General features: G+C 45.7%; 1 protein-coding gene across 2 annotated transcripts in view; it reads right to left on the bottom strand.

Moving 5' to 3' along the window:
- Window positions 1-23,432, bottom strand: part of Schip1 (Schwannomin interacting protein 1) — a 131,764-nt gene that overhangs the window by 89,831 nt on the left and 18,501 nt on the right. Inside the window, exon 1 of one of the 2 annotated variants that reach the window (XM_050189128.3) lies at window positions 9,654-9,914. The exons of the other annotated variant lie outside the window; for it this stretch is intronic. The gene's annotated coding sequence lies outside the window, so the exon portion shown is untranslated. Of the gene's footprint in view, window positions 1-9,653; window positions 9,915-23,432 lie in introns of those variants that run through there. 2 annotated transcript variants of the gene reach the window in all.

The following is a 23,432-nucleotide window of genomic DNA, read 5'->3' as shown; positions in this document are numbered from 1 at the left end:
GCTACAGTGAGAAGAACAGCACGACAACGAAGAGCGGACACCACAGAGGGTTTTTACTGATCCGACATGAGCTGTGTTAACGCTCGCTTGATATGTGTGATGTAATGTCGTGACAGCTGTTCGTACTTACTTCTGCTTCCATCCGTGTATATTCATTGAGCATTTGCAAACTAACTTTCGTTGCGAGCCAGCGCTCTGTGGTGCCCGCTCCTTCTGACGTCCTTCTCACTCCTGCTGCAGCGCTAATGACCATTACCACGAAAACGTACCAACTCGCCCAACTTCCCATCTTGGTACAGCGAAAGCTAAGGCTGTCTAAAAATTAAAATTTGTTACTACGCAGTTGTTCTCTCTGCTTGTCTAGTGCGTATACCCTCCCTCCCCACCTACCCGTATTATTCACAGCGCAAATTTCCCGTGTTCGACCTTCCCCTAGAAAAGCTGTCGATACTGGCTTCGCCTATCACAGCTTCTCGGTTCTCGTTATATCCCGCACAATCTTCAAATGTCGCCTCCCGCCGTCTCCTCATTATTCGTGCCGTGTCGGGTTTTGTCAATGTTTGCCCTGCTGCAGGGGGCCCCGGAGGCCAGCGGCGTTGAAAATGAGCGCCTGATCCCCGAATCTTGCACAGGCATCGGAAAACAAGGAGCAATGCGTGAGAAACGAAACGACACAAAAAGCACGACCCTGCAGTGCTTGGTGTGCGTTATAGCTGATAAGATGTTCAGTGGGAAAGGTGGGAAATGGGGGGAGGGGGGAGTGGGAGATGGGTAGACGCAGGGGCGCGCCGGGACGCTGTGCGGGCACGAAAATCTGCGGCATTCCGTGCTCCCGCGCCTCTCTCTCTCTCTCTCTCGTGAGTCACGGCAGTGCCCGCAGCGCCGCTTCAGTGCAGTCATCCCGCTGATCCAGACTGATTGCCCCAGGGAAATATGGCGCACGGAGGCGGGTGCAAGAAGGGAAGAGGCGAGGGAGATTAACGCGGGAGAGGCCCCCACGCAACGCTGCACGCCAGGCTTCCGTTGGATTTAAATTGGCCTAAAGGCGGTAGTTGGTGGGAGTTGGTGCGAAAATGCGGCGAAACGACTGTGCAAACCACTCGTGCCGCTTTCGCCATCGGTGACCAAAACTTCGCAGTTTCGCCCGAAGTGTGAAGTAGTGGGAGTGATAGCTCGTGCAGTTGATGATAATCGACTTTTCTGAAGCTTTCGATTCTGTCATTAGTTCTAATTTGCTTGTCAAAGTGAACGCCATATTAAATAAACCCCATCTTGTTTCTTGGATTACCAGTGTTCTTTCTCACAATTTCTTTTTTTTTAATTCTGTTGATTCATATCGCGTCAACGTTTCTTCCGGCGTCCCCAGAGGTCAGTATTAGCTGCGTTACTATTTTCAATATATATCCGTGATCTGCCTGGTAACACCTCACTTAAAATCCGGCTTTATTTTGATGACTGCGTCCTGTATGAAATCCTTAATTCCATGCATGACCATTATTGTCTTGTTCAATGTATTGTGTCCTTCTGCACGTGGTGTAAAAAATTGCGAATGAATATTAGTTGCAGTAAGACAGTCGTAACATCATTTACTAACAAACGGAACTCAGTGGTTTCTTGTTACTTTTTGAATGTCGTTAAGCTAAGACGAGTGTTGAAATATAAGTATTTGGGTGTTATTTTCAGAGAAAATATTTCTTGGTCTGATTATATACAAGACGAAAACCAGAAAGCACTTAAAAAGTTAGCTTCATTTGAATTGGTACAAATAAAATCTATTTGTTTCTTGCCATAATGGCGTTCGCAGTTTTTCATCAACACAGGCATTGCAGCCTCTGAAAAACCTCCAATCCCTCTTGTTGCATTACCACATTAAATCTTTACCTGCCAACATTAACTCCGTCTTCCGATTTTGCGTCTGCAATCATATCAGCAGTTGCTATCTTTCTCTCTATCTCCCCCTTCCACTCTCTTTCTTTTTTTATCCCCCTTAACCCTTCCCCTGGTGCAGGGTAGCCAACCGCAACTACCTCTGGTTAGCCTCCCTGCCTTTCTGTGCATCCTTTTCTCCCTCTACTGTACTAGTAGTACGCTCACTATGAACCGAATGTGCTTTTTTGCTCGTAGTAACACGTTCAGATACATATTTTTTTTTCTACGTACAATAAAACACTGCAATTAATTGCCGGCACTATTCCTACTTTGCCATTAAGTATGTTTTTAGTCACCGTAGGGGAGTGCTTTTCGAATGCGTAATTTGTAGAGTGGTTTGAATAGCAATCGACATTGGAATTGGCCAAATAATAAATTGCTCTTGCTAAACCAAGACAGCAAACATACAGAGGAATTTTGGATATTTCCCCTGTGGACATCTGTCCAACTTCACCGCAATGCTTCAGCGCAACTCAATGGACAGCATTATTCAAAACGATATTTCAATAGAGTGCCTGACATTCAACAGATTTCAGTTAGAAATGTAGGGAGGGTACACCCTTCTAATAACATGCGTATTTACGGCACTTATTCGTAGCATTCTTCCTGCTTTATAGTAGTATTTAACTCATTACTAAAATTCTGCTGAAGCGCGGCAAGGATGTTACGACTAAGTGCCTTGAATGCAAATGTTAATAAAACTGCCTGCCCCCTCAACGTTCCTAACTGAAGGTTGTTGAAATTAGGGCGGCCTTCTGAAATATCATTTTTTTTTAAACGCTGCCCATTGAGTTACGCTTGTGCACAGTGATGAAGTACGACAGATATGCAAAGGGGTCACGTTCAAGTTTTCTAGACATAGTCCTTGGCAGCCTAAGTCGAGACATGCTTATTTAACAACTGGAAACTCTTGCGCATAGATATTTCCTCCATACCTTCGCCTAAGAATGGGTTCGTCTGCGTAATAAATGGAGCTCTCTGGTAGCAGAGTCGTGCGGAAGTCTCGACTTGCATCGTCTTTTCCTTTGGATAGTACAAAAGGTGCCGTCACGTAGTATTCGAACGAAACCAATATTTGACAACTTCGAAAAGTGAATTCTCGAATTGAATATGAATCGAAGAGCGAGGGTTAGTCGATTCGTATTCGAAATTTTGCATATTTTCACACCCCTTGTAATTTGCTTTAGCTATACTTCTTTATTTACTTGTTTTCGCTTGCTTATGGTAACTGTTTCAAATATTTGCTTGTGTTTGCCTTGTTGTTCGTCGATTTACTTTTATATGATTTGTTTCCGCTTCTGCTATAGCATTTTCATCCAAAGACGTGCCAATTTGATGCTGTCAAGTGCTATTTTATCCTTGATTTTCTCTATTTCTCTCATTGTAACGAAACTCGAAAGCTCATTTTATAAACTTCCACAGAAATGGAATAGGGAGTTGCGGGGAGGGCGTGGAATGTAGGCACTACAGTGCTTTAGATTACTTTCATTCTGCAGGAATTTCTCATCGCGCTCGAAAGCTACACTCCAAGACCATCAATTATTTAGCTGGACAGGCTCCTACACTTCACGTGTCTTCAAAACTACCATCGCGACCGGGTCTTTGTGATGCAAGCGGGCTCCCACAAAATAACGCTATCTTCTTGCCGTCCTTGCCTGCGCAAGAAATTGGCCGCACAGGACTTAAGACGCGCATCACGGCTGCTGGGCTCTCGTCGTAACATAGTCGCAGATATTACGCGTTTGATTATATTGTGTCTATTCTTCAATTATTCAAGTGTCAAGCGCTGCTGCATTAGGTTAAAAGGTGCGAGGCGCATCATTGAACAGTGTAGAAAGTGTCTTATTTTTTTTGGTTGACATATGGAAACGTCATTAGCCTTCTTGGTCAGTGAGAAGGACCAAACGACTACGACGGAGCTCATCCAAGGCGGACGCTTGCAGTGCTCTTGAAAGGATAGCTTGTCGTCCGTGGCAAGTTGTCTTTTCTACCTCTCTGATTTACCCTTGGCTCTATTAAGATGATGAAACTTATAAAAATTTGAGCCCATTCGTAATTATTCCCCACACTAAAAAACAGTTATTTTCCGTATATGCTTTCCTTAGCTTCATTTTCGTTGCCTTTAATAATTGGCGTCATATCGTTTATGGTATGGTAAGGTCTGGTCTAATTCCGTAAAACAAGATACAGTGATGCGGGGGGAAAATGGCAAAACAGCTGCTCGTGGCAGCCTCACCAGCCCCAGTACGCGTAAAACAATAAGAGCAGCAGAGCGGATACAGTCTCCATAACAGCTTAAGATTCCACCACTGAAACATACCATATACGTTAAATGTAGAAAAGAAAACAAGATACATGTAAAATAGAAAGAAAAAAGATGAGGAAAATACAACAATTCAACCGACTGCACAATCTTAGATAATAGCATACAAGTCACAGGTGAGAGAAAAAAAGCGAGAATATCAGAAGGAGAACAAGACAGAATATCATAGTTCAATAACGATAAAATCCTTTAATAACCTTCGTTGCTTACTGCGCATCATTTGCGTTCCATAGTTAGTGCGTGAAGAATGCGATATATGCCGATGTTCTGGGGTTTCTGGTATTGTAGGGAACTTCAGGTTGCTTCAAGTGAGCCATATAAAGCTAATGTAGTTAACTCTTCTTTTCTGCTCATTTTTATACGCAACTACTATACCATACTTTATATGTCACGGATTTGCGTGCTTGAGCGTTCGGGGCTTTCTCTTCAACTTTTTTTTTGTGCGTTTCAAGCTGCATTGCCAGAGCAGCCGACTTTTATTTACGCCCTGTTTCTCTTTGAAGTGTTAATGTAAAACATGAGGACAAACAGGATGGCTGTCTGTGCCGAATGGGGTTCTACCTAAGCCCCCATCATCTGCTCGCTCTATCCAGCGCCGGCAGGAAAGGAGTACTTGCATAATCTCTTTTGGATTTTCTCTGGATTGCAAGCACCTTGTCGACGTTGTGCGTATCTCTTCACCAGAGCCAGTCATCTGGCTATCAAGCGAGTGCTCACGAACAACATTACCGCTCGGTCGGAGCGATTCAACCTGAGCTTTGGCTTTCTCGTTCCATTTGATGCCACACGGTAAACTATTGCATGTAAAGAAATCTCACATCGTGGTCTTTAGTTCATGTTGCTACAGAGGCGCGTTATTGCGAATGGTGGAACGTTGACAGGTAATGTAGGATTGATATCACATGAACACAAATGGTGATTATAAGCAGGACAGTATTTGAGCGCTGATGTGCACGGTGTGTACAGCGAGAAGCGAATCCCAATTGTCGAACAACACGGCGGCTATGCGAAGACAGCGAGATGTGCGAGGAAATTCAATGTCAACATGTGGGAAATCTCGTATTTTGCATCGATTTGTTGGAAAACAAAGCACTGACTACTCAACGTCAAGCTCGAGACTTCGGAACCAGGACTTCGGCTCACAAAGCACATCGTGCGAAAGTACGGTTGGTACAGACGGGTGGCAGCCAATCGGGACAATCAGCAAGAGGATAGCCAAACGTCGGTCATTTTAAGAACAGTTGTTAAGAACGTAAATCTGAGAATGAAGCTCAGGGCACGTCTCCACAAATTTGTTCGAGCCATAGAACAGCCCAGAACGAAGGTTTCTGGTAGCATACATTTGTTTGCGAAAGCGACTGGCCAGTGATGGATAGTTCTTACGAATAAAAAGCTTGGTATATTCGGCTCCAGTATTTCAGATCTTAAAACGGGACCTGCGCTTGAGCGAAGTATCTCGACGCAAAAAGGAAAAAAAAAGAAAAAGTGGTCTAGCTATGTCTTGCCGAAATGACACATTCGCGGAGTGTCAGGAATCGGCTGAAGGGCCCTAGTCTCGGGGCTTCTCTGCGGAGTTTCCACCCGCACCGCCAAGCAGCGCAGCATCAGGACGAGACAAATTACTCCAAGCAGCAGCCTCAGCGGCTCGCTGCAATCTCTCCGGAGACTTTCGTCCCCAACGAAGACACATGGATGCGCACGTACGCCGCTCGAACAGCCAGCTCTGAGAAGGGCTCTCAGTGCCCTAAGAGAGGTCGTTCCAGCAAGAGCCCCTTTTAATTGAACGGCCTCCTGAGATGAGAAGCCCAGAGAAGCAGGCAGACCCCGCCGTAGCCATCGGGGCATGTTTTAATTTCCAGAAGCGCTACTGCGACCTGATTCACCGACTTCACACGAGGGGCTTCTCCTGCTTTAAGCGACGAAGAGGCATCGCAACGCGCTTGGGAGTCGGTGTATATACATACGGGCACCGCAACCCGTCGCCTATCAACCTGGCGCCCTCGGCGGCGTAGTTGCTTCCACGCGGGTCTGCATCAGTCCTGTTTGCGCGCCGCGGTTGCCCCGGTAACGCATGCTCCATCCGGATGGAGGGATTCACTTGCTACTGCCCTCCACCTCCGCTTTCGGCGCCTTTATTCCCGAATCCCTTAGTCGCCTTCCTATCCTTTATGTTTGCTTTATGCTGCTGCTATACCTCTCCGGCTACAGTGCTTCGGGGATGAGCAAATCAAATAGCTCGCATAGCCGTGTCTGCTTTCTCGCTTCAGTTTTTCTTTTTCTTTCCTTCCGGCTGGAAGATTCAATTTTGCGCCCAGGTCTTCTTTCGCGCCCTCAGTGCATCGTTCGCGTTGTGTGCGGTTCAACACGGGTCAGAGGTCACGAATGCGCAGTGGAAAATGTGCCGCCCTGGGCCCTTTTCGCAAGCGCTGACTGTACCTGCTTTCTCTTACAGATTAACCAGACGGAATCTTTAGAGCGGGCTGTAACCTGAGATAGCGCTTTTATATAAACGCAAGCAGCGAAATGAGAGCCAGTTGCCCGCTGCGCGCCGTTTGAGATTTACTTTATTGCGTTTTTACTCTTAGCTGCATATTTCCTTAACTAAGAAGTTTTTTTTTTCAGTGTAGCCAGCCGGTACTTATATTGACTACACGCAGCAGCAAGACTAATCTCCCTGTATTTCCCTTTCTTTCTCTCCCCCTCTTTGAGTTTTCTCCCAAAATCTTACTGTGCTAATAAAGTGCACTAGCCTCATCGATTGTCTCTCAACATGATGTTTCCTAAATATTCTTCAATGTTCAGTAGACAGTACCCTTGTGTTAGCTACCTCCTCCTTCTTACGCACAAGTTCATGAACCCATATGCACAGTATGAGACACTCACTAAGGAAACACGCAAATGGTAGTAAAGCTGATGGCGAGCCTTTATTTACTTTATTTGTTTGTTTGTAATTTTGGCAGCATACGTAAGTAAGCTTCTTACGCTCAGTTTGTACATTTCTATGTTTACTTATTTGCTTCACTTAGTTTATGCTTAGTACCGAACGCGATTACTAGTTAATAAAATAGACGCCCATATAAAAGAAAAATGTAGCAGTGTTTTCAAAGCAATATAACGTGTCGACGAGTAGGCAGCATTCGCTTCTGTTTTATTCATGACATTTCTGTCTTGCGCACGCCTGCACGAGGTATTTTAACAGTGTGGTTTGCCTATTCTGTCATAATTAAAGTTTCTTTCGAATACTGTGGCATATACTATTTTCCGTACCCACTTTTTTTCTCACTGCGAATGCGCGCTAGTAACACTAGGTACGAACTGAGTGAAAGTAGAGGTCCGTTGATCTGTTGAATCTAAACTTTATCGTATTGTAGAAAGGGGGTGTTGCCCGAACAATACACGGACAGCAGAAGTAGAGGTGGACAGGACCTGTTCTATCCACTCCTGCCCACTTCTGTCCATTGTCCACTTCTGCTTCTCTTGTCCGTGTGTTTTTAGCGCAATGCCCCCTTTTTACAAGATGAACATCCATCAAGTAGCCCAACTTGCCGCTTTACTGCAACACGTTAACTCTATCAATGCTTTGGATCCCCGTGTTTTACATTACTCACAGGCCTTTGCTCACTTTACTCTTCATGTTTGTGAATTCGAACGAGTAGCCTGCAATTTTTTCAGAGCCAGGTATGCTACGCAACAAATTCCACACAGCACAAATGAAACACAAAACCTGCATAACACTACATTTAATCGCATTAGTGTTTTGCACGCGACAATGCAACGGCTTGCGAACATTTATCTCAGGGTTGCGTCAAACATCCCTCTGAGTATGGTTACGTGGCAATGGTGACACCTTCCTGAAGAAGTGGCGATGCATTGCCAAAGCACAGTCCGCATCGTTGACGCTCTCATGATTATATTTCATCTTGACTTCTGAAATGCAAACAGCAGCTACGCAGCATTATCCAAACCACACCGTTGTGTGCGCTTGAGAAATGACATGTTTCGCAACGAACGACACTGCAGCCCCGAAGGCATCCCGAGACCACGCATATTTCTCCTTGCACGGAAAGCTGTTTTCATTCGGCGAACCACTTTATGAGAAAACTGAGCCCAAAAAAAATTTATTCATTGCGTCTAACTCTGACAGAATTCTGTATTATTGAGTCAATGTAGAAAAAGCGGGAAGTTCAGGAATTTCTGGCCTGTAATTTTATTTGTGTATTCTAAAGTCTCATACCAGGGTGTCAGCACAACACTTGGTCACATGAAAATACCTTTTCTAATGCCACTTGAAAGCGGTTCAAATTTTTATTACAAATAGGAGCGTAATGGTAATAGCGTAATAGCAGTTCAAAGTGGGGAGTACGGTGTTGGTTTAGGTCGACAGAATCGAAGGTAACGCCTTTCATTCTAACATAGTTGCTTTTTCTCATCTTTTACATAGCAGTTCGCTAGATTATTATTGCAAATAGAACGTAAATATATGTTATCTCTTCCTACTCCCCGTAGCAATATAGTTGTTGATATAATTTCTAGAAGTTCTTTCGAGGCCTAAATTTGTAAACACTGCGTCGTTTGGCAGGGCCCTTCCACACCCTCAAGGTAACTCATTCTTGGCCCACTTAGTATTCGCTGAAAGCCGTAGTTGCTGCAAAGTGCATGCACAAGAAAGGAATGCACGTTTATTAATAGCGCGTCACTTGTGCGTCGTCATTGTGTCTACGTTTTGTGCTTGTCCTCTTTGCGGCAAATATGTGTTTCATACTGTCAACGTACCTACATATACAGTAGATTAATATTGTAATATGGAACATACCTTTTGTTTCAAATCTATAATGGTCGTTATCATGACACAGATAATAGGAAATCCACGGCATCAAATTTAAGGCTCGTTGGCACCCCTAAAGAAAAGAAAAACATGCATGGCACGCAAAGAGCATGTGCAGTGAATGACAACACGTGTGATGTAGAGGTCACTTCTGCTTATTAACTCTTTTGATCGAGTCATATTGCGTTTACACGAACACGGGGTGGACACCCAGACGCAGGTGCTCCCGATTCATTTGCTTATTTGTCTTCCTTCCAAAAATCGCTACGTGCGTACCTTCCCATTGCTACGCAAATTAAAAACATGCGAGCATACAGAAAACTTACCAAGCTCGAATTACTTCTATGCGCACAACTATATTTCTTGTTACTGCTTAGCATTGTTCCATTCTGCTTCCCTCCCCGTTCTTACAGAAGTGAGAAGGACAACTTACGGGTACCTGATACTTAGTAACAACAATAAATTCCAGGGACGACGAACTAGAGGTGAATAGCCCTTTCCTGAGTGGCCATCGTCACGAGACCCCCTCTCTCCCTCCAAGTTTTTTTTTTCGCCCACCTTCACGCAGGAGCTCACCTGTCTTGGAGAACGATGATGCAGAGATGCTCAAGAATGGGCGTGTTGCCTCCACCCACGGTCTATTCAAACTGTTCCGTCGCCTACAAGATATCACCGACAAACAAGGAGTCACCCAAGAACACAAACGGGCTGCTCTGCCGTGAGTCAGCGCTGTTCGACGGAGAAGCCGAAACGAGGCGTGCGTGGACAGGATGCTGGAGAGCAGCGATGGAGATGGGGATGATGCTGAGCGGCCTGTGGATTCTCAGAAGAGTGGCGGCAGCGAATGGGAAACGGTACTGGCTCAGCCCCGAACATCCCTGTTTGAAGTCCCAAGTGGCAAGGTTCACCCTGTGCTAGACGCCAAAAACTGGCACCAAGAGTGGTCGCGCCAGCAGGGTTGCACGAACCGAAGCGCCATCGCTAGGTGGAAATAACAACTGTAGCTGGGCTCTCGGAGAGTAAAAGAGCGCGAGCAAGCTTTGGGAACCCACCGAGGGTGTCGACGCGGTCAGCTAGCGGCGCACTGTCTTGGTATTAAAAAAAATACTGGGTTTTGGAGCAGAGCTCCCGAGCCCTGTAGTGTTGCAAGGCTACGCTCTCTCGGCGCGCATGACGTCACTTGCTTGCGTGGTCACGCGTCAGCTTCGCGCATGCGTGGGGGGGCTCCGCGTTCTTGCGCAAGCGCAAGCGCCGTCCCACTTTAGGGATGACAAGAGGGGAACGCAGTGGGAGAGCGATGGGGCACGGGCGGGAAGGGAAAAAACTGGCGCGGCTACGAAAAACCCGATGGAGCACTGAAACGAAATGGCACGAAACGTTTGCTTAGTAGGTCGACGGAGCTGCTCTTTTTTTTCTCTCTCTCTCTCTCCTTTACTGAGCTTCTCGGGTTCTTTGTTGCTCTGAAAAAGTCCTGTATCTTTCTGGAGTTCGCGGTCTTACGGCTAATGAAAAGTAAGCTTCAATGCCTGACGTTGCGATGACAAAGTAAAAGTACAAAAAATAATCTCGACATCAGTTACCGGTGAAGTATTGCTTGAAAGCTGAAATTTTGAAAGCGTACCACCCGCGGAATAGAGGCACCGACAGCAAATTTTCATAGCGAGGTCCATTTCATCGTAGTGGGGAGGCGTGAGTTATCACTAGCCAAAATTGTTATTTTCCATATAGTACCTACCTCGAGCAATTTCCTAGAGCCTTCAATTACACTTAAAGTATGCTGGCATGTGCAAGACTGTGTTAAAGGAATTGTTACAATCTTTCGCATTGCAACTCCCTTTACTAGATAGAGGACAATTGGGACAATTGCGTTAACACATTCGTACAGACAGGCCAGCACACTTTAAGTGGCATTAAATATTCTAGGAAATTACTCCCATGTAAATGTTGCAAAAGTATGGTGCATGCTTCCAATTGCTCAACACAAGCAATAATTTACATACTTCCAGAGAGAAAGATTGTGGGGTCGATCTTTCAGAAAGTGTGATATAACTCCTTCATTCAAAAAATATAATTCACCATCCTTGCAGTTTTCGGATTCATACATATCTTTTTGAAACGTGGTGCAAGCATCACTGATAAAAATTTGGGCCTGTAGCATGAATATTTGAGCTACATCATGCCATTTGGTCTAACAATAAAATTAAATGATCACGTGCGTAGACATCCTGTATATGATGCCTCATATAATTAAAAAGAAACTTAAATATTGGTTACAAGTAGATGCGCTGGTTATTATTGTGTTTATGGTCTCATAATGAGGGTCAAGAAATAAATACTAATTGAAAGGAACAAAGCACCGAACTTTTCATTAAAACTGGTAGTGCACCTCCTAAAACGCAATACAAATAATATGGCCAAGACATTGTGCCCTGTATAGCGTCACTCACTGGGCACCGTGAGGTCAGTACTTGCTTACAGGCATCAGTTACCAAAGTGCGCCACAAAATACCTTGGTGTTTTGCTTAGTTTTGTCCCGCAGGCACTCTAGAGCACTGCACTGTGATAGATAACGTAGATATCGTAATTCGCAACCCGGCTATCAGAATCACTAAGCAAATAACGGTATTTCCTAATCTGTTCCTGAAGGAGTCTTTGAACAGGATTGAAGTGTCATACTAAACTCTCGTTTGAATTGCGCACGATTCAATTTGCGAAACTTACGTAACTGATGCAAAGAAAGTCAGGTACTGTATAACCACTAACAATAAGAGTAACGCGAGATATGTTATTTTATCCACTTTTTTTTTAACGATAGGCACCTTGGACATTCTATGAGGCGAAGGCAGACTGCGAAGCGTTTATTCATGAAGGAGTCATGTTAATTTTTAATTTGGCGTCTACTGGTCTCTTTTCCAATTTTCAATGTTAAAATTGAGGAGAGAATATTTTAAGGTAGACATCTCAATAATGCGACCACTCATTTCAACCAATCTGAACAAAGCGAGTAACTTAATAACGTAATTAGTAAACGAATCCCAACGAGATGCAGCGACGCGACAGCTGGCAAAATAAAATACTCTGTAATCCTTAGACTGTTTCGTGCGGTGTTTTTTGGAGTCAACATTCGCGCGTGAGAGTTAGCGATCTTTTGAGAAGCAAGAAGTGTGAGTCGCGTTCCTTTGTGGAAAATGTAGGCAGTTTTCCTAGACCGCAGAGAGAAAAACCATTTCACTAGCAAAAGCACACGGAATTTATGCTTCTAAGTTATTCATGGAACCGGAACTGGTGTCCGACCCAACGATTCAAAGTTTCATTGACAAGGGAACGTTGCCATGTTACACGGCTTAATTTTTACTAGCACAGTCTGGTGGTGTGGCCTTTATGCTACCTCTGCAATGAGCCGGGGTCAATCGATCAATTTCTTTAAGTCGGAACTTAGATTCCTATGTTTCCAGGTTGCATTGCGAGGTACAGAAAATCGGATTGCTCGTGCCACTGCTCGTGCATTCGTCGTCGTCTTCTTCCACATCTTCGCCACATCGATGCCGCTAATCATGCAAAAAAGCGCATTTAATTATTCTAGAGTTCATTAAGGCACACGAATCCACAACCTTTGGTGGGAGTCGAACCCACGATCTTTGGTGTTAATTAGGACGAAATTGATTGTGGCACAGTTAATGAGGGTAGCTTTAATTAAGTCACTCGAACCCACCACCTTTGGTGGGAGAAAACAAGTAATAAAAAGTAACAACGCATTCGAGTGAGAATGTCAGGTAATTTAATGGATGTCTCTTGAGCACGCAAGCTTTCGCCTTCACCCTCCTTGGCGCATGCAAAAGCGACTGTCAATCATTTTTTCTATCGTTCTGGAGTTTTTCCGCTCAACGAAATATACTTTTGGAAGTTCGCTTTGTAGATCTTGGGCTTACATTAAGCAGTACTGTGGTACTCTCACTTAGACCATCGGTGCAAGGCGTACAGCCACAGGAACGTTTTGCCGAGCCATATATATTTAAATCTCTCGAATCTCTGGATCCGGACAAGCCGCCATTGGAATCTGAACCTGACAACGTTTAACGCAGAACGTTATCTAGTGAGGCGAGTCTAGCAGTGCCATTCGAGGAATGAGCGGGCATTAAATGGGATATAATAGGGTTCAGTGAGGTTAGGAGAACAAACGAAGCATATATAGTTCTAAAAAGCGGGCACATCCTGTGCTACCGGGGCTTAGTGGAGAGACGAGACCCAGGAGTCGGATTTCTGATTAATAAGGATATAGCTGGTAACATACAGGGATTCTATAGCTTTAACGAGAGGGTGGCAGGTCTTGTTGTGAAACTTAATAAGAGGTACTAATTGAAGGTCGTACAAATTGAAGGTCGTACGAATTGAAGGCGTCTACATCCAGTCATGATGACCAGCAAGTCGAAAGCTTCTATGAAGACATGGAATCGGCGACGGGTAAAGCCAAACAAAATACACTATACTGATGGCCGACTTAAATGCCAGGGTAGGCAAGAAGCAGGCTGGAGACAAGTCAGTGGGGGAATATGACATAGGTTCTAGGGATAGCAGGGGAGAGTTATTAGTAGAGTTTGCAGAACGGAATAATTTGCGGATAATTAATACCTTCTTCCGCAAGCGGGATGAATGAAAGTGGACGTGGAGGAGCCTGAATGGCGAGACTAAAAATGAAATAGACTTCATACTCTGCGCTAACCCTGGCTTCTTACAATATGTGGACGTGCTCGGCAAGGTGCGCTGCAGTGACCATAGGGTGGTAAGATCTCGAATTAGCCTAGACGTGAGGAGGGAACTGAAGAAACTGGTACATAAGAAGCTGATCAATTAGTTAGCGGTAAGAAGGAAAATAGAGGAATTCAGGATCAAGCTGCAGAATAGCTATTCGGCTTTAACTCAGGAAGAGGACCTTAGTGTGGAAGCAATGAACGACGATCTTGTGGGCATCATTAAAGAGTGTGCAATAGAAGTCGGTGGTAACTCCGTTAGGCAGGATACCAGTAAGCTATCGCAGAAGACGAAAGATCTGGTCAAGAAACGCCAATGTATGAAAGCCTCTAACCCTACAGCTAGAATAGAACTGGCAGAACTTTCCAGGGTAATCAACAAGCGTAAGATAGCCAAAATAAGGAAGTATAATATGGATAGAATTGAGCATGCTCGCACCGGTCTCTACGAAGACAAACATTTGCGGTGCATTCCTTCGACCGTTATCAAATTTATATTTGGGTTGCCTCATTAATAGGCCTCACGTTATCCTCACACCGGAATTTCAAAATTTCACAAGCATTCTCACGGTCAAATCATATATGGGCCCAAGCCTCAAAGAAAGGGCTCTCCAATCCCATCGTTCATAGCATGTTCATGAGCGCGAACCAGAGCAACGTAAATTAATATCTGCCGTACCATCACACCCTTCTTGCCCCAACGCGTTCACGTCCGGGCATTTTGCCTGATCGAAAGGCACGTTCTGCCGAATCCTCGGTAGTTCGTACGTTCCCCTCTCTCTCAGTGAAGTGTGCAGCGCAGATACCCACGAACAGCGGTACGCGCTTTCAAGCCAAGCGCGTGCCAAAAAGAATTACGATAACGCCGTGGCTTGTGCAAGACAGAAGAGCAAGGAGCGTTCTTCGGCGCCGCGAAAAGACTGGCGTTATTCGTACCACGCCGGGCGGTGCTACACGTTAGTCTTTCCCGGCAAAGTGCAGCACGCTTTCTCGCGAGATCCGTTCGATCTTGCGACGTATATATGGCGATCTGCGGCTTTTTCATTGGAATTCCTCGGAGATTACACGGAGCGTACGTTCTCTATAAGAAGGCCAGGAGCGTAGCTTAGCGTGTGGTAGTTGTAGCGTGGCTCGCCTTAGCTGGGAGTTGTACGTAGCCGCGGCTCGGTAGCAGCCCGGGGCCTGGCTGGCTCAACGTTCCATATTTTATGAGCATTAGACGTCGCAGCCGCCGGCACGGAGGCCTCCCCGAACGCATTTGATCGCGATTTATCCCTCCGCAGACTCTAACTCCCCGTTTATTTTTTTTATCTTGATGTTTTGTCAGCTTGCAATGTACTACACTTCCATGTTGGGTTCGCCCACGTAAGGCAACTGCCCCTGGCGGAGACGCGTATATTGCGATAGACGGGATATAAATGGGCACAAACAAAACGCGAGCAGGCGCCTAGATGCGCGGTAGCGGAGAGAAGCTGCTCGCAGGTGCGGCTTCGACGATGGATTTTGTGTGCGCGCGTGAGATTTTCGGCGTGTCTTATACGTAATTCCCCAGCTGGCAACTCGTTTATAACGCAGTGCCTTCCGATGGTCAAATAATGGCGTAGAAGCTGTGACTCGAGGCGCGATATAGGAGCAGGCCTTACTTCACGAGTGTTGGCACTCCTAGCATTTGTGTCCTGCTGGCGCGTCTGATTCCGTAGCGTAGCATCTGGTGGTTGAACCGTTACTGGAAAGTTACGATGCGTTTCTTCAAAGGAAAAAAAAAAGGAAGACAATCATGACCGGTAGCCGCTGCTCTCTCCACTGCCTCGGTGACTTGGCTGGAACGTCAGTGGACTTGGTTTACTCGCTTGTGCTCCTTGTAGCCTACAGAAACAGACGTGACCCTTCCGCAACCTGCAACACACGCCATGGCTACAGTAACGCGGCCAGTCATGGAGTTCGCATTGCCATTGTCTAGTGTGTGTTGGCCGTGGGCCGCATATCATGCGCGCAAGAACGCGGCTTAGCCAAAAATAACGGACTTTAAAAGGGTAAAAACAAATGATAAAGGAAAAGTAGGCAGATTGAGGAGGCTGAGCCCGGTGGGCTGTCCCTTGCTCTTGAGAAGAGGGAAAGGGGACAAAAACTGAGCAGCGGGAGAGAAGTTTCCAGCATGCACGACCACACAGAAAAAAAAGGACCCACAGAAGAAGTAGGAAAAATTGATCGTCCTGATAATGAGTCAAACACACTCTTGTGAACGGCCTACGCAGGTATGCTCTCACCTAAATCCAACGACGTAAACGTATTCCTAAGAACAAAGACGAGATACTGCACGCACCAAATAAAATGTAAGCACATGAAAAAGAAAGCTACCTCCGCGCGTCGGCGTAATTTTCGAGAAAGAGACAGAAGCATACCGGGGCAAATATTCGCCATGGGATGAGGCACGTGCCTGCTGCAGCAGGCACGTGCAAGTTCGGCAACCACTCAGCACATCGTAATAGAATGTCAAGATATTTTCCCAGCAAGACCCGCAGGAAACGTCCAGATTCCAGAAGCGGTGGGATTCAACACGGATGGAAGCATAATGTGGTCAGCAGTCGAGGTAAGTAAGATGTGTTTAGAATATTAGTGGGAAAAAGGCAGGGAAGATATTATTAGAACCGGAGTCGTTACAAGCGTAAATAATTGTACGGCATAGAGTTAGAGGTTTTAATGAAGAAACATAAAATCAAGAAAGGCAAAATGCTAGACTGCGATTGGTGCAGTAAAATATGGTGAGCTCAACCAGGCTAGGTGACTATGTGTCGCAGCCCATATGAAAGGGGGTGCCAATCATCATCATCAGCAGCAGCATCAGCACTAGCATCACCATCATCATCATTATCATCAACAGCAACAACAACAACGGCAGTGTTCTATGAACTTCAGCAGCCCGCGTAACAGGCGCAAATCTACTTTTACTACGATCGGTATCGTGCGATCTTGCCTTTCTATAACTGGAGAACCTTTTTACGTCACCATAAATATGGGGCGGCCAGTACTTCGGCTAGTATAATTCAAGGAATAACGGCTGTAGTGTATCGTTTTTATTTTTATTTTTTTTTTTTTTGTGGATAAGTTTCTTATATGTTCTCACGATAACTACACCCGCCGTGGTTGCTCAGTGGCTATGGTGTTGGGCTGCTGAGCACGAGGTCGCGGGATCGAATCCCGGCCACGGCGGCCGCATTTCGATGGGGGCGAAATGCGAAAACACCCGTGTACTTAGATTTAGGTGCACGTTAAAGAACCCCAGGCGGTCGAAATTTCCGGAGTCCTCCACTACGGCGTGCCTCATAATCAGAAAGTGGTTTTGGCACGTAAAACCCCATAATTTAATTTTTTTTTTAACGATAACTACAAATAGAGCAAATATAAGTCCGTTGATGTTTTACATTCTTACCTGCGCCGACTTTAGTAAATAACATTGCGCGCTTTTCCGCTGCATTTGGCCGTGATTTCTTGGCGCTGACATATGCGCACTAAAGGTCTTTATCTGCTACGGCAGCTCGCAGCAGCATTATTTGCTGAACGTCAAAGCAGGTCGCAAGAAAACCCGAGTTTATAAAAATCATGTTGTCAAAGAAGGAATAAGGAGCATTAGAAAAAGTTTACAACAACGAAAAAGATAAATAATGCAGCTTCTTGGCAGCGCATGTTCACTTTGTTTCCAGGGCCACGCGAAAACACCATGTACATGAATGTATTCGTGAAATATTTTTTTGTTTCTTTCTTGCATGAAAAAAGAAACTTCGAAGGCTAGCAAGCCCCATAAAAGAAGAAAAGAAAACAGCAACGCGCGAATGAACAACTCTACAGGCATCAAGGCAGGAGGAAAGAATGAATTCACATCCGCTTTTGGTAAGCGGAACTGGGGACTACTGTATGTCACTCAGCGTTTAAAGGAAGCCATTTGAGGCCCAATATAACAAGTTTCCACCATTACCGTGATACTTCAAGCGAAAAAAAGAACGAGGTGACAGTCTTAAATGTCTGCGCGCATTTTTCTTTATTGCTATATTACGCACAGAATGAGGTCCTGTAGAATTTACTGCATTCGTGTATTCATTTTGTCGGAGAGCACCTTCATCGTTCTCCTTTATTGCGATAGCAATTGTATGGACACTCCAGGCGCATTTCTGTCTTCACCTTCGCCATGAGGTTCCGCATGAGTGAAACCGTGTGAAGATGAGCCGGCGCACGCGGTTCAATCTCGCGTGCGCGAGCGAGGAACGTGGCCCGAATGCATGTCCTCTAATAATCATGGGGTTTTACGTGCCAAAACCACTTTCTGATTATGAGGCACGCCGTAGTGGGGGACTCCGGAAATTTTGACCACCTGGGGTTCTTTAACGTGCACCTAAATCTAAGCACACGGGTGTTTTCGCATTTCGCCCCCATCGAAATGCGGCCGCCATGGCCGGGATTCGATCCCGCGACCTTGTGCTCAGCAGCCCAACACCATAGCCACTGAGCAACCACGGCGGGTGGCATGTCCTCTGCTGTGGCGCGCTAGGCAAGGGGGTGAGACGAGGGAGGAGGGGCGTTCTTCTCCGGCGGCTGCTACGGTGCCTCGTTGTCCTCCTCGCCCGCCGCTCCGTACAAATTAGAGACAGCCGCGGCGTCTACTATGGCGTTGGCAACGCGAATCGCGGACGCCATAGTAGATTCTTTGGCGGACGCCGTAGGGACCAAAGTATATCTAAGAACGTTGGTAGGGACGCATTGCCGGTACTCGTGTGTCTTGAATGTGATCTGCGACGTGTCTAAAGTGCGCGCCCGCGTGAGCCTCATCTTCGAAGCGATCTGCGATGTTTGCAGAGTGCGCGTAGTGCCGGTAGCTTCGTGTGCGCTGTGCTTTCGACGTTTCGTTCGCACTGTAGCGAGATATTTATGAAGGTCAATGCGCCCTTGCTGCTGCCGCGATTCCCCACTCCAGAATTTTCACAGCGAGTTTGCGCGCTCATCGAGCGAGATGTGTTCATGTTTACCTGTGCGCGCATGACACCGTGCTGATTAAATTAGTTAAAGCACATTGACGGGCTAGTTGATTTGAATTCGTGATAGAATGTGTAAGCGCGACTGAACAAGGGCGTAGAATGAAGCAGACACACAAAGACAGCGTTGCCTCAGTGTGGCTGTTTGTTCCTACGTCCTCGTTGAGTCACGCTTACATATTCTATCGTTATCTAGTTAGTAAGCGAATGTTTACTAGTTTACACGGCCGATAAAACTACTATCCTTACTTCGCACAGCTATCCACTACTTTGCTATCGTAATCGGTGCTTCGCCTTTTGGGCGGAACTGCGAATTTTTTCTCCTTTCTGTAAATTAATGTCCTTCAATTTCAGTGTATCTAGTTCTACTCCATAATTCTGTATATATATTTTTTTTCTTTTTAATTATTAATACGTCTAATCATTGATATTAATCATCCAAAGCAGCCCGTTGCAGAGACTCGGCTGAATTCAGTAATTATAGTTAGCCATACAGTTTCTCTATCTTTGTCTTTCCCGTCATGCATATAGAAAGATAGTGATACTTGTTCGGGCATCTCCTATATTCTCTGTTCGAATAAAGCCAAAGGGCTCGTAATGGGGCTCGTTAACAAGTGCGTTTCATTCCACAACTGCACCCCTCTTAGCGGCACGTTCGCACCACTTTGGAAGGAAGAGGTAGCCGCTCAGGTTACTGCGCTGCTCCGTAGATTTCGCTGCTTTAAAATGTTCGAGTCAACTTATTCGCGCGGTAGCCTTACCATACGCGTGGTCTCACTCTCTGGCTCACTTGAATCATTTCGCCATTTTCGCTCCTGCCTCTTTCTTTCTATGTCGCCGGCAAGAGGAAGTAGTCGCTTAACATTCTTAGTATGTTATATTCTGAGATTATTGATTAAAATGAAGATTGTAGCTGCGCACAACCGTTAATATGCATCTAAAATTAGCAACGATTTGCCGTTTTAGGTATGACAGTTAAGAAAAAAAAAACTAGAAATCTGATATTCAACGTGCCGTACGGCATCCCGCACAATACTTATCAGAGAGCTTTAGAGTTGGAGCACCAAGACTTTGGGGCCTCAAGCCGCGTTGCGTTGGTTGGTGCTGGGTTCGGAGGAGCATCAGAATTTTACAATTGAGACAAGAGCAGCGTTGGGTCGCGCGCTCGGGACGCCGCAGTGGTGAAAATAGAAGGCGCTTGAAAGCAAGAAGAAGATGAGTCTTTTTACAAGCGAAACCTAAACGAATTGATTTTATAACAAAAATAAAAGGCTTGCAATAAAGTTTGTAATAACAATAACGATTATGTTATTATTTGTATGGCTTCTTTCTGCCGTCTCTAAGTCAAGGGTTAAACGACAGGGGGGGGGTCTAAGGACACCGATCCGACCTCCCAGCTAGCGTCTTTCGCAGAAAAAAACTGCGCAACATAGATCAGTTTTAGCGGAGAAGACTGGCAGCCGTCAGGCCGTTGCTTCGAACAAAAGATATAGTTGCAGCACCGGCCGCGTTGGTGCAGTAGCTACGGTGTTCTGCTGCTGAGCACGAGGTCATGGGTTCGACTCCCGGTCGCTGCGGCCGCATTTAGGTGTGGGCGCAATGCTAAAACGTTCCTGTACCTTGCTCTTAGTGCAATTTAAAGAACTCCAAGTGGTCAATATTAATCAGAGCGCTCCAATATGGCGTCTCTTATACCCCCGTTTTGCTTTGGGACGTTATCAAACCCATGATTCAATCAACCGATGCAGTTGCAGCATGATAGCAAACTGGGACAGTCGGCGACGCAAGTGTTCGTGAAGGACGGCGCAGTCTGAACAGGCGTCGAAAACCGCGTTTTAGTACCACTCGACTTGCGTCATTTCTCGTGCTCTCTTCCGTTCGCGCTGTACCGGTCACGAACGATAGGTGGTGTCGACGCATGGCGTCTCTAAATATAGTACCGATGGTTTCTCAGGAGCTTCGGTGGCGCCTTCTTGCACGTATGGCTTCCCAGTTGAGTCAGTTAGTCGTCGTAGAGCATGTCGAACAGTGCAGACGACGGGACAAGAGATTACGAGCAGGACACCAGCTCTGTTTGTATTTACCTTATCCAGTCGTCAGCGCTGTTCGGCACCTTGCGCGCAAAGCCGCCTCCGTAAACACAGAACGCCTGTGTGTCGCTGCCAGACCGGTGCACTACTAGACGCAGGTCAATGCATGGTTCGTGGCCACTCTTACATTTGTTTTACGCTACAATTTTAGGATAGTGAGGTTTTCAGTAGACAAAGCTGTGATAATGTCGCGGCTAATAAACAGTGAAAATGGTTGCTTTCCATTGTTTTCAATTCCCTTGTTATAGTTTCTCAACGCGAGAGGGAGCCGGAAGCTCTGTTTTTATTAGGCGCTTCCCAACTTCTTTAATGACCCTATCTTGCATGAGCTGTTGCATGCGTAACTCTTTTGATTGGACCTCCGAGACTACAGCGTTAAGCAGTTGCTAAAGGTTAGCACGCCTTAACGTCAGAGGCCAAGGTTCTGGCGCACTGCGATGTCTTCGCTTGTCGGAAGACAAGAGAAATGCCGTTGCAAAACAGCTCTAAATTTGGACAGAGCATTAGAAAGGGACCAGAGCTTGTATTTTGCTTAAATTGTGTACTTTTGTACGGCGATGTTGCTATACCAACTAACCCAACTATTTATTGTTGTGGAGAACGCTCACCGCGAGCTGTAATGCGCACAAAAAGCACTGTTTGTTTAACTGATTTGAGTTCGGAGCGTTAAAAGCGTGGGTAGTTAAAGTACATATATACCCGTCTCACTGTGCAACTGTGCAAGACCTGTGCAACTATACGAGACAGCGAGCACTGGATATAATGAGCGACGAATGATATCGTGCGTATTTTGGACGTCACGTTCCGCATTGCAAAAACTGAACAAAGTGAGAAAAAGAAGTCAATCTGTCGAAGCGAAAGAGAAGCTGACGGGCTAGGTGCTGGAAAGTATTCAATGAAGCACAGGAGAGCGAGACAGACAGTGCTTTCAGCTTGTTATTATCGCGGCTGCCAGTGATGCATCGATTGCCGAAGGCGCCTTGGCACCACCTCTGTCTCCCTGGTCTTCCGGCCCTTCCCACACGCCGGCTCCAAACTCCGGAGTTAATTGATGTCAGTTAGGCTTAATTGCTCAATGAAAGGCAGGTCACATTGTCTGACGCTGGACTCGGCAGCAGAGACAGCAAAATTTAGTGACATTATCAGCCCTAACAGAGAGTATTATCTAAGTATGAAGGACAGCCTTCGAACTAGAAAGAGAGGGAAGTTTGAGTGCGTTTTTTTTTCTCGCGGGTCCTTAAATGACACTATTGGTGATTTTACTGGTAACACTTACTTTGTCCTAGTTATCGTCCGTGAAAGCAATTTCCACCGATTGTATTTCAACGTTACGCTCCATGGTCATGCAAATATCGGAAGTTCAGTTAGAAAGGAAAGGGGGAAACTATCAAAACTAGAGTGTGAGCATAATTCACCTGGGAATAGAACTAGCTTAACGCAGAAGCTACATGCCTAATGATAATTTTCATGGAAGATCGAGGTAATCTGAACGCAACAAGCTTAACAGTGTAAGCAGCGATTTAGGCGTTGTTACTTATTTTGTATACCAGGGGCATTACAGGAGACGTAAAGCATTAAGAAGAACTGCTGCGTTTCAACGGCAGCAACATCTCACATTCTGAACGTTCTCAGCGGCCAGAAGGAAGGAAACAGCTTTTTAAAGCTACAAAACTTAAGCGAGCTTTGTTCCTGTTTGTTTGTTTGTTTGTTTGTTTGTTTGTTTGTTTGTTTGTTTCTGACGAGTTCGCTCGTCGCCTTCCTTCTAAGGCACAACGTTGATACTGCTGACGACACGGTTTCAAGAAACACGTGCCTTTCACAGCCGGTATTCTGATGCAACGCTGCACCCACATCTGGCGCGCTATATATATATACATTGTTTTCGAAGTTTTCGAACAAATGATGGTATACATCACCGTTTCGCTTGCGCTGCAGGTGGGTGCACTCGTGCAAGAATTTCCAGCGGAAAGCATCGCGCAGATAGGAGAAGGTCGAAGACGAAAAATTGATCTGTTTCTCTTTGCTCGTCGACATGTAGGGGTAAAAGTTAGATCGGCGCTTTTTTTTTTCCTTTCCACCCTCCCATTGGTTTGTATTCTCTCTTTCCTGAGCTCAGCCGACGATGCCGTTAAAGTCGATCCCTCTCAAGGCAGCCTAATGCGAAACAGGTTCAGCAACAACCGGTTATCGGAATCTCTTCCGAACAAACTGCAGGAGGCGCATCGGGCTCAGGAGAGCAGTGATCACTCGGGGCGGTTGGATTTCTTTTATTTTTTTTTTCTATGTTCCATTTCATGTGTGAAGAGGGGCAAGCCCAGAGCGCTGTAATTGTGATGCTTCAACAGCAGTGCGTTATCAGTTCCTTGGGCCGTGAAAACAAGAGTTTATGAAAAAGGTATTTCCATGATGTGCTCATATCTTTACAGGAACGCAGTACAAGGGAAAATGTTGTAGCACGAAATGCAAGGAACGAAGCAGCAGTCAATTACATGT

The sequence above is a fragment of the Dermacentor andersoni genome, chromosome 2 (genome assembly GCF_023375885.2).
Source record: "Dermacentor andersoni chromosome 2, qqDerAnde1_hic_scaffold, whole genome shotgun sequence".
NCBI lineage: Eukaryota > Metazoa > Arthropoda > Arachnida > Ixodida > Ixodidae > Dermacentor > Dermacentor andersoni.
This window is presented reverse-complemented; position numbering and strand designations above follow the sequence as displayed.